This window comes from Nicotiana sylvestris, chromosome 5 (genome assembly GCF_000393655.2).
Source record: "Nicotiana sylvestris chromosome 5, ASM39365v2, whole genome shotgun sequence".
Classification (NCBI taxonomy): Eukaryota; Viridiplantae; Streptophyta; class Magnoliopsida; order Solanales; family Solanaceae; genus Nicotiana; species Nicotiana sylvestris.
In genome coordinates this window covers 146,290,275-146,302,814 of record NC_091061.1, presented here as the reverse complement: position 1 = coordinate 146,302,814, position 12,540 = coordinate 146,290,275, and positions in this window count along the sequence as shown.

Sequence of the window (12,540 nt, the reverse complement as noted above, 5' to 3'; positions counted from 1 at the left end):
CTAGCAGAATTATATGAATACAATATGTTGGGATGATCCCTTTAATGTTTGCCATGGTCCACCCAATAGCAGTCGTGCACACCTTGAGTACCTGCAAATGTTGTTGTGCCTGCACATCTAACAAACTAGATGAGATAATAATAGGTAATGTGGAGTTAGGTCCTAGGAACTCATACCTGAGATGGACGGGCATTGGCTTCAACTCCAGCTTTGGTGGTTCTTCTACGGATGGTTTGGCTGGAGGAGTTTCTTTGTTTTATAAATGCAGGGGCTCGAATTCAAGTGTTCTATCCCAAAACCCTCTGCTCTTTAAAGCCAGCACCCATTCTGCCAAATCTTCCCCATTCACCTCATCTAAATTTACAAGACAAGTAGCAAGAGGGTCCTCAATAGTCAACGTCTCATCATCTGCTTCGATGATTACATCCACGGCATCAATAAGAGAGCAATTGGAGAATTCACTTGGTCGCCTCATAGATTTCTGCACATTGAATATTATCTCATCATCGTTCAACCTCATCTTGAGCTTCCTAGTTTCACAATCAATGAGAGCTCTCCCTATGGCCAAGAATGACCTTTCCAAAATTATGGGAATTTCTTCATCCACCTTTCAATCCAGAATCACAAAATCAGCAGGGAACACAAATTTCCCTACCTGAATCAACACGTCATCCAAGATACCAGAAGGTCTTTTCACGGTCATGTCAGCTAGCTGCAACAATATAGATGTGGGTCTAGCTCTTCCAATCCCCAACCTCTTGTAGATCGCCAGGGGCATAAGATTTATGCTAGACCCAAATCACAAAGTGCCTTGGCAAAAGCAAAGTTACCAATGGTGCAGGTGCATTAGTCATTCATGTTATCCTTTTAATACTTAGCGGATAATTATATGGTTGTGTTTTATTAATTTGAAAATTTTCATATTTATCAAGATTTTTAACATTTATGTTAAAAATCATATAATGACATAAATGTTAACACAAATCCTTAGAATATGTTAACCACGGATACCACCGTGGAGAGACATTCGTATATGGTTGTGTTTCACTGCTAAGAGGTATAATTCATGTTATTCTTTGAATAGATATTCAAGTTAAAATCATCATCATGTTCTTTTTCCCATCTAAAAATCTTTTCCTTTTTAATAACTTCAGTTAAAGGAGAAGCAATGGTGCTAAAGTCTCTCATAAACCTCCTATAAAAACTAGCAAATCCATGAAAACCCCTAACTTCAGTTACACTCTTAGGTTTAGGCCATTCTTTTGTTGCTTTGATTTTCTCTTCATCAACCTCGACTCATTTAGAACTAACTACAAAACTCAAGAAAATCACACGATCTGCATAAAAAGTACACTTTATAAGATTAGCAAATAAAAATTGTTTTCTAAGAACTTCAAAAACTTGTTTTAGGTGTTCTACATGCTCTTCTAAAGTGTTAGAAAAGACCAAGATATCATCAAAGTACACCACAACAAATTTTACATGAAAATCCTTAAAAACATGATTTATTAATCTCTTGAAAGTGCTAGGTGCATTAGTCAAGCCAAAAGGAATAACTAACCACTCATAAAGCCCATATTTGGTCTTAAAAGCAGTTTTTCATTCATCTCCAGGATTCATTCGAATATGATGGTAACCACATTTTAGATCAATTTTAGAAAAGATTTTGGATCCATGTAATTGATCCAACATGTCATTAAGACGAGGAATAGGGTGGCGATACTTTACCGTAATCTTGTTGATTACTCTACAATCCACACACATCCTCCAAGTTCCATCCTTTTTTGGTACAAATAGGACGGGAATAGGGCAAGGGCTCATGCTCTCTCTCACAAAGCCTTTCTCAAGCAACTCCTCAACTTGCTTTTGAACTCTGAACAAATTACAATCCCAAAACCGATGGTACAAGTCACAAGCCTCTCTAAGAGTAGTTATACAAAATAAATACATCACTGCTCCGAAACAAAAAGGAACAAATGAAAATAAGTACAAATGAAGGTGACTCTGAGGCCTGCAAACGCTGTAGCAGGTTTACCTTGAGTCTCCACTGCAATGACCCGCACAGCTACTACCGATCAAATACCTGGATCTGTACACAAAAATGTACAGAAGTGTAGTATGAGCACACCACCCCGGTGCCCAGTAAGTATCAAGACTAACCTCGGTGGGGTAGTGACGAGGAACAGTCTAGACACCTACTGGTCAAATAAATTGAACGGGATTTGATAATAAACTATCAATCTAAAAATGACATAGTAATATCAACAGCTGGGAAAGAGCGAACCACAATCAGTAGAAACAATAAAGAGAAGCACGGGTGGAAACGAAGATAACCAAATAAATTAACACCAACATAGTTGGAACACAGACAAGTAAAGAAAAATGTACTCAAACAAGGAAGGTGATGCCAGCTCAATAACTCATATCGTTTCTGATGCAAAATTCCCAGCCATCTCAAAGATCGATGACTCATATCATAACCTCAATTACCAAACTTTTAGCACACCCGGCACCTTGTGTCCACCTATTTCTATCTCACTTTACACAACAACGTTCTCATATTACTCAGTTCGTAGGGTCTATAACCAATTCAATTTAAGGTGTTCAAGGAGTCTGATTTACATAACATAAGTGGAGTATAGCTTCTAACAAATTAAGAACTCAACAAAAAAAGATGAAGTTATTTTTTTGAAATCATTTAAATAGGGAAAGTATTGTTTTCAATTAAAGTGCAACATCGAATAAAATATTACCTATAACAAGAAACTTAATAATTATCTTATTAGAAATTTTATTTTTAAGTAAAATACAACCTCAGACGGTTTAAGGATAATTGAGTAACTAAATGAATTGAAAATGAAACAATTATTGAAATTTAAAGTATTGAAAAATATGTAAATAAATACGGCAGAGTATTGAAAACATGGTGGGGTTCCTTCACAAAGGATCACAGCGATAAAGTAATCTAAAAATTTAGAATACTTGAATTGGTAACAACAAATAAACATAGAAAACCGAAGGTGCACGACACCAAAATCCAATTACTAACAAGGATAAGAAAAACAAACACAGAATTTCACTTTCATTTCATATCTCGTTGCAGGCGTGCAACCCGATCCCATTTCTCATGAATCGTTGCAGGCGTGCAACCCGCTCCCATTTCATATATCTCGTTGTATGCGTGCAACCCGCTCCCATTTTATATATCTCATTGCAGGCGTGCAACCCGCTACCATTTCATATATCTCATTGCAGGCGTGCAACCTGATCCCATTTCATATATCTCATTGCAGGTGTGTAACCCGATCTCATTTCATATATCTCGTTGTAGGCGTGCAACTCCCTTCCATTTCACATATCTCGTTGCAGGCGTGCAACCCGCTCCCATTTACAAATCATCATCAATCATAAAAAATCTCGGCAAGGGAACAAGAGTATAACGACAACATCTCGGCAAGGGAGATTATCATAAACAATAACATCCCGGCAAGGGAGACAATATCGTAAACAATAACATCCCGGCAAGGGAATAATAGTATAACAACAATATCCAGGCAAGGGAAATAATATGTACATAATAAGAGTCACGGAAAAACCAAGAAGCATGATAACCTCAACAAACAACAAGACATAATAAGCACGTGATAACTACACCGGTAACCACAACAATTAGACATGTAACATATTTGCATGAAGTCATAGAGGAACACACAATCAAGAAGTATCAAAACAATAAGGAAGCCAATCACTTCAATTAAGGCAATTAAGGGTTTATGTAATACGTAAGAATTAAAGGAGAGCTAACAACGTCATATGGAGCATATAGAGGCAATTTAAGCAATAAGAAAACCCAATCATAACGAGATACTTTCCACATAAGGACCTAAGAACCCTAGAGGCAAATTTTCCACAAATAAGTCTGAGCACACACTCGTCACCTCGCATGCATGGACTACAATTAGCATAAAAGACTCAATTACTAAGGGGAAGTCCCCCACACAAGGTTAGGCAAGATACTTACCTCAATCCGGCCAATTCAATACTCAATTTAGCTTTTCCTTTACCAATTCATCAAAGCTCGACTCAATCTAGCCAAAAACGACTTGAATACATCTAACAATGCAAGAGAAAATAATTTCAATAAACAAAACTATGATTCTTATATAATTTACAAAAATTCAACAAAATTCAACTCCCCGGGTCCCCATCTCGGAACCCAAAAAAAATTACAAAAATCGATTACCCATTCCGATACGAGTTCACCAATACAAAAATTATCCAATTATGATACCATTTGGTCTTTCAAATCATCATTTTACATTTTTGAAAGATTTCACAATTTTTCCCAAATTCCATCCCAAATCATGAATCAAATGATGAATTCAATGATAGATTTATGTATTCTAGCTTAATCCGAGTTAGAATCACTTGCCCCGATGAATTTCTTGAAAACCCTTCAAAAAATCGCCAAAATCGAGCTCTCTAGGTCAAAATATGAAATAAAACTCTAAACCTCATATTTATAGTGCACCTCCCAGATTTCCATCACTGCTAACTACACAAAAATCACCGCTGACCGCGATCCAGATCCATCACCGCTGACCGCGGAGAATGTGGACTGCAGCAATATGCTTTAGTATTTTAGCCACAACTTTCTCTACAGATGTCCAAATTGTGCTTTCTGTACCTTTATAGAAACTGAACACGAAGGGCTACAACTTTCGTTTTTCAATCATCTCAAAATTCCTTGTAAATCAAAATATATAACCTTCAGAAGTCGGACCAGCAGTCCTGCGGAACATCTTGATGTGCGGCCGCACTCCAAATTGTACGATCCGCACTGAGATCCACGAAATTTTAGTGCGGTCTGCACTCTACTCTGCGGTCCGAATATTTTTGGTGTGGTCTGCACTCCCAAAAGTGCAAGAACCATCTCAGAGTACTGAAATACCCGGACACGCTCAAAATTCACCCTGAAACTCATTCGGAGCCCCCGGAACCTCAACCAAATGTACCAACACATCCCATAACATCATACGATCTTATCCCCAATCTCAAATCACTTCAAACATTGATAAGACCACGAATCAGATGCCCAAACGCATGAAAATCACTATGAACTTCAAGAACCTCTAGAATTGCAACCAAGCGTCCGAACCATATCAAATCAACTCCAAACGACACCAAATTTTGCCGCAAGTCCCAAATGACATAACAGAGCTGTTCCAACTTTCGGAATTGCATTCCGACCTCGATAACATAAAATTCAACTATGGGTCAATCCTCTCCATTTTCCAAACTTCAACTTTTCCAACTTTCACCAGAATGCCACAATTACCCTACGAGCCTCCCAACCCAAATTCGACCACACGCCCAAGTCCAAAATTATCATACGAAGCTACTGACATCATCCAAAACTCATTCCGGAGCCGTTTACTCAAAAGTCAAATTCCGGTCCAATTCTCTCCGCTTAAACTTCCATAACTATATTCCTTATTTGCAATTCAACTCCGATTCATCCGAAAACTGAATCCAACCATGCACACAAGTCGATATACATAATGTGAAGCTGCTCTTGACCTCAAACTGCCGAATCAGACGCAATTGCTCAGAACGACCAGTCGGGTCATTACATCCTCCTCCACTTACACATACGTTCGTCCTCGAACGTGCCTGGAGTCATTCCAAAGCCATCGAACCACTGCATGAGCTACTCATATATACACCCGGGGGTGATTCCCCATCACCCAAACCATGCAAAACTGACAATGCCACTTAATTGAAGGTCTTATCTCCTCCTTAGTCCATAACCTTAGAATAGTACCCAAACCGCAACATCTGAAATTCATCATAGGATCTGAATTTCACGTCATCACACTAAACACACCCAAACACGCTGAATCATGCCACAAATTCCAATCCAGAATACAATCACATACTGTTCCATGCAACTCACATACTCGAAGCAATAATCTCTTATCACCATAGCTGCTCAAATAACATCCTGGATGCCGGCAATATACTTCACATTAAATACAACCTTATTCCGGACTTCCACAACACTGCCTATGATAATGAAATATGCGGGAACTCATAGCTGCCTATAAAGTCAACAAGTCAAGAAACCCTCTCGCCCGCCACGGCCATTACCCAAATCTTAGCAGAAACACCCACATACTTCCAAACACTCCTCACCCCGAATAGCATAGTACCACTCTCAGGTTTAAGAACCACATCTCGGCCAATACAAGCATTCCAACTAATGACTCATCACGGAAACACACAAATTCTCATACTACACAGCTCGTAAACCGAACCGGCAATAACTCAATTATGTAACACAAACAAAGAAAAGCAAAGTAGAAGAAATTCTAACATGTGTAAAATGTGCAACAACAAAAATATAGTTTTCATCAAATTGTTCCACAGAGGAAAAACAGAAGCCCAAATAAACACAAGGAAATGGTATCTCATATAGCATCCTCTGCAGCGCGCAGCCCGCTCCCAAATACTTATCAAGCCAAGATGCTCGGGTCCACTGATCATATGAATACTGATATCAAGCACAGCATTGTGCACAAGTATAACTATGGGAACAATGAATAGAAGTAATAAAATAGGAGAGAAGCAAGCACATATAAGGTGAAATGAGCAAATCAACATCACGAGGGCTATCTAACCTGTATCGCCAAAAGGCCTAAACAGAATTACAATATGCGGAGGAAATAATCATACAACCTCACCGCCTAACAAAACATATAAGAGTAGCACATAATGTAGACTAGGGGCACAAACAGTATTCACTCTGCTTGATAACATAACCATAATGACAATTCATAGGAGCACACAAACTCGACCTGATACGAATTACATATTCTCGCTGATCTTCCAAATAGGCCCAACCAAATCCTGATCCTTCCTAATTAGGTAAATATTCTTCGAAAATCAACAGCAACCTATCGATAATACGTGCTATTAATTACCCCATTCTCAATATTTCTTCACAATCCACTAACAAGAAATAGCCCACATATGTGGATACCTAGTCCCAAAACCTCATAAATACTAAAAATTCCCTACCCGGACTCAACTATGCAGATTAAATGGTTGATACATCACTCACCTTCCATCATCCTATCTAAGCACCCATATAAGATTTCTGGCCACATAACAAAACATGAACCTCGAAAGCCTCAGAACCCAGTAATCACCGTGCTACCAGCCACGCACTGCAACGAAAACTCAAGGTCCTTTCCAAAAATGTACACTCTTCACATATGGTAGCCAATGACGCCAACACTTTGTTAGCTTCAGATACCGATTTAGGAGAAACCGCAACGTACCACATATTCTTTATGCCCATAGTAGACACCCAACTCAAGCTGAGTCGCACAAACCGTCCAATCTAAGAGTGCTTCCACAAATGCAAGTAGATAATTCCCATTCAAAGGGACCATTTACTTCCATTACTATGCTGACCCAACACTACTGAACTGACTCATTTCTTCGACAGTTGATATGCAATAATTCCCATCAAATCCCCACATACAGATAACCCTATCATGAACCATGTAGCCCAGAAGCTCATAAACTACCACATTTCCTCTGAAGCACCCCGTCCTGCCGCACCCACGACGCCCACACTAAATAGACCTTCTGTAAATCTGAAGTTGTTCCTCCGACTCCCCTTGATGCTGGAATGTAGATCCATTAATAACGTAGAAATACTGTAAGCCCCAACATCATCTCGTCCAAGATCTCAGACCTTAGTCATATACAAATTTCGGGAACCTACCAATACCACACATACATATACCTCAGGCCGAAATTGACACAAGTTTGACTATGCAATCCGAATGCCACTGATGGACTCCTCCACTTGGCGCGAAGCCATAGAAAATAGTGTCTGATGATCCGCAGAGCTAACCTTCACAGCTCATACAACACAAATCACAAGGTACTCCAATACCGTCAACTATCCTCAATCAACACCCACCACGCTTTCGCTGCGCCTCCATGTAAACAACTGAATAGTCTCTTAATACCTTTGTATCTTCAATCTGGACAACATGTCGAGGCAATGCCTGAGCATCCCTGACTCCTTCGTATCTCGTTTGTAGCATTACAAACCACTGGTGCATGGCGAACGCTGATAGTGTAATATTATACACTAGTGGATGTAAAGGAACATAAGTTATATACTTCGAGCTGAATTAATATCACACGATAAGGAATGAAAGAAGGGGAATTTCCTAACAGTTCTGTAGCCTCTTGAAGATAAGTACAGACGTCTCCGTATCGATACGCAAGACTCTACTAAACCTGCTTGTGACTCATAGCACCCATGAACCTAGAGCTCCGATACCAACTTGTCACGACCCAAAAATCCCTCTGAAGGAGTCGTGATGGAACCTAGTCTCTAAACTAGGTAAGCCTAACATAAACTGAAATAACGTTGATATTTACTAACTTTAAAATAATTTACTCTGAACAAATTACAATTCTCAAAATCGGTGGTACAAGTCATAAGCCTTTCTAAGAGTAGTTATACAAAATAAATACTTCATTGCTCCGAAACAAAAAGGAACAAATGGAAATAAGTACAAATGAAGGTGACTCTGAGGCCTGCGAACGCTGTAGAAGGTTTACCTTGAGTCTCCACTACAATGATCTGCACAGCTACTACCGATCAAATACCTAGATCTATATATAAAAATGTACAGAAGTATAGTATGAGCACACCACGGCGGTGCCCAATAAGTATCAAGACTAACCTCGGTGGGGTAGTGACGAGGAACAGTCCAGACACATACTGGTCAAATAAATTGAACAGAATTTGATAATAAACTATCAATCTAAAAATGACATAGTAATATCAACCGCAGGGAAAAAGCGAACTACAATCAGTAGAAATAATAAAGAGAAATACGGGTGGAAACGAAGATAACCAAATAAATTAACACCAACATAGCTGGAACACATACAAGTAAAGGAAAATGTATTCAAACAAGGAAGGCGATGCCAGCTCAATAACTCATATCGTTTCTGATGCAAAATTCCTAGCCATCTCAAAGATCGATGTCTCATATCATAACCTCAATTACCAAACTTTTAGCACACCCGGCACCTTGTGCCCACATATTTCTATCTCACTTTACGCAACAACTTTCTCATGTTACTCAATTCATAGTGTTTATAACCAATGCAATTTAAGGTGTTCAAGGAGTCTGATTTACATAACATAAGTGGAGTACAACTTCTAACTAATTAGGAACTCGGCAAGAAAAGATGAATTTATTTTTTTAAAATCATTTAAATAAAGAAAGTACCGCTTTCAATTAAAGTACAACATCGAGTGAAATATTACCTTTAACAAGAAATTTAATAATTATCTTAGTAGAAATTCTATTTTTAAGTAAAATACAATCTTAGACGGTTTAAGAAAATTTAATTGAGTAACTAAATGAATTGAAGATGAAACAATTATTGAAATTTGAAATATTGAAAAATATATAAATAAATACGGCAGAGTATTGAAAACCTGGTTGGGTTCTTTCACAAAGGATCACAACGGTAAAGGAATCTGAATAGTTAGAACACTTGAATTGGTAACAACAAATAAACATAGCAAACCGAAGATGTACGGCACCAAAATCCAATTACTAACAAGGATAAGGAAAACAAACACAGAATTTCACTTTCATTTCATATCTCGTTGCAGGCGTGCAACCCGATCCAATTTCTCATGTCTCGTTGCAGGCGTGCAACCCACTCCCATTTCATATATCTCGTTGCAGGGGTGCAACCCGCTCCCATTTCATATATTTCATTACAGGCGCGCAACCCGCTCCCATTTCATATATATCGTTGCAGGCATGCAACCCGATACCATTTCATATATCTCATTGCAGGCGTGCAACCCGATCCCATTTCATATATCTCGTTGCAGGCGTGCAACCCGATCCCATTTCATATATCTTGTTGCAGGCGTGCAACCCGATCCCATTTCATATATCTCGTTGTAGGCGTGCAACTCCCTTCCATTTCACATATCTTGTTGCAGGCGTGCAACCCGCTCCCATTTACAAATCATCATCAATCATAAAAGAATCTCGGCAAGGGAACAAGAGTATAACAACAACATCCCGGCAAGGGAGACAATATCATAAACAATAACATCCCAGCAAGGGAGATAATATCATAAACAATAACATCCCGGCAAGGGAACAATAGTATAACAACAATATCCCGGCAAGGAAAATAATATGTACATAATAAGAGTCACGGAAAAACCAAGAAGCACAATAGCCTCAACAAACAACAAGACATAATAAGCATGTGATAACTACACCGGTAACCACAACAATTGGACATGTAACATATTTACAAGAAGTCATAGAGGACCTCACAATCAAGAAGTATCAAAACAATAAGGAAGGCAATCACTTCAATTAAGGCAATTAAGGGTCTATGTAACACGTAAGAATTAAAGGAGAGCTAACAACGTCATATGGAGCATATAGAGGCAATTTTAGCAATTAGGAAACCCAATCATAACAAGATACTTTCCACATAAGGACCTAAGAACCCTAGAGGCAAATTTTCCACAAATAAGTCCGAGCACACACTCATCACCTCGCATGCAAGGACTACAATTAGCATAGAAGAATCAATTCCTAAGGGGAAGTCCCCCACACAAGGTTAGGCAAGATACTTACCTCAATCCGGCCAATCCAATACTCAATTTAGCTTTTCCTTTACCAATTCATCAATGCTCGGCTTAATCTAGCCAAAAACGACTTGAATACATATAACAATGCAAGAGAAAATAATTCCAATTAACAAAACTATGATTCTTATACAATTTCCAAAAAGTCAACAAAAGTCAACTCCCCGGGTCCACACCTCGGAACCCGACAAAATTTACAAAAATCGAATATCCATTCCGATACGAGTTCACCAATATAAAAATTATCCAATTCTGATATCATTTGGTCCTTCAAATCATTATTTTACATTTTTGAAAGATTTTACAATTTTTTCCAAATTCCATCCCAAATCACGAATCAAATGATGAATTCAATGATAAATTCATGTATTATAGCTAAATCCGAGTTAGAATCACTTACCCTGATGAATTTCTTGAAAAACCTTCAAAATATCGCCAAGATACGAATTCTCTAGGTCAAAATATGAAATAAAACTCCAAACCTCATATTTATAGAGCACCTCCTAGATTTTCATCACTGCTGACCGCACAAAAACCATCGCTGACCGCGGTTCAGGTCCATCACCACAGACTGCGGAGAATGTTGATTGCAGTTACATGCTTTAGTATTTTGACCATAACATTCCTTACATAAGTCTAAATTGTGATTTCTTTACCTTTCTGGAAACTAGACACGAAGTGCTACAATGTTCGTTTTTGAATCATCTCAAAATTCCTTGTAGATCAAAAGATATAACCTTCCAAAGTCTGACCAGCATTCTTGCAGAACATCTTGATGTGCGGCCGCACACCAAATTGTGCGGTCTGCACTGAGTTTCGCGAAATTTTAGTGCGGTCCGCACTCTCCTCTGCGGTCTGCATATTTTTGGTGCGGTTCGCACTCCCAAAAGTGCCAGAACCATCTCATAGTACCGAAATGCCCGGACTCGCTCAAAATTCACCCCGAAACTCATCCGGGGCCCCCAGAACCTCAACCAAATGTACCAACACATCCCATAACATCATACGAACTTAGCCCCACTCTTAAATCACTTCAAACATCGCTAAGACCACGAATCAAACGCCCAAACGCATGAAAATCACTATGAACTTCAAGAACCTCTAGAATTGCAACCAAGTGTCTGAACCATATCAAATCAACTCCAAACGACACCAAATTTTGCAGGCAAGTCCCAAATGACATAATGGAGTTGTTCCAACTTTCGGAATTGCATTCCGACCTCGATAACATAAAAGTCAACTATGGGTCAATCCTCTCCATTTTCCAAACTTCAACTTTTCCAACTTTCACGAGAATGCCACAGATTATCCTACGGGCCTCCAAACCCAAATTCAAACACACGCCTAAGTCCAAAATCACCATACGAAGCTATTGACATCATCCAAAACTCATTCCGGAGCCGTTTACTCAAAGTCAAATTCTAGTCCAATTCTCTCCTCTTAAACTTCCAGAACTATATTCCTTCTTTCCAATTCGACTCTGGTTCATCCGAAAACTGAATCCAACCATGCACACAAGTCGATTTACATAATGTGAAGCTACTCTTGACCTCAAACTGTCGAACCGGGCGCAATTTCTCAGAATACAACCTTATTTCGGACTTCCACAACACTGTCCATGATAAAGAAACATGCGGGAACTCATAGCCACCTATAAAGTCAACAAGTCAAGAAACCCTCTCGCCCGCCAGGGCCATTACCCAAATCTTAGCAGAAACACCCACATACTTCCAAACACTCCTCACCCCCAATACCATAGTACCACTCTTAGGTCTAAGAACCACATCTCGACCAATACAAGCATTCCAACT